This window comes from Mauremys reevesii, linkage group 8 (assembly GCF_016161935.1).
Source record: "Mauremys reevesii isolate NIE-2019 linkage group 8, ASM1616193v1, whole genome shotgun sequence".
Lineage (NCBI taxonomy): Eukaryota > Metazoa > Chordata > Testudines > Geoemydidae > Mauremys > Mauremys reevesii.
This window is the reverse complement of record NC_052630.1, coordinates 46182371-46182633: the sequence shown is the minus strand read 5'-3', so window position 1 is coordinate 46182633 and position 263 is coordinate 46182371.

Sequence of the window (263 nt, the reverse complement as noted above, 5' to 3'; positions counted from 1 at the left end):
CTCCAGTACTTTTTTATGATGATCCTATTGCCAGACCAGATGTCACGCCCCTTGAAGATGCAGCTAGCCCTCCGTGTGCCATCAGTTAGTGTGTGATCCCCCAAGTATGGAAATGCCTAGGGCCTCCACCAAGGTTGTGATTGCCGATCTGACTATAATGGATCTAAGTGGCTTGAAAGTGCCAATAGCTATTAAGAGGTAGAGGCATCCCCTCTGCTATGACCCAGGTACTCCATTGTGGTGATGTACAGCTGGGAGGAGGA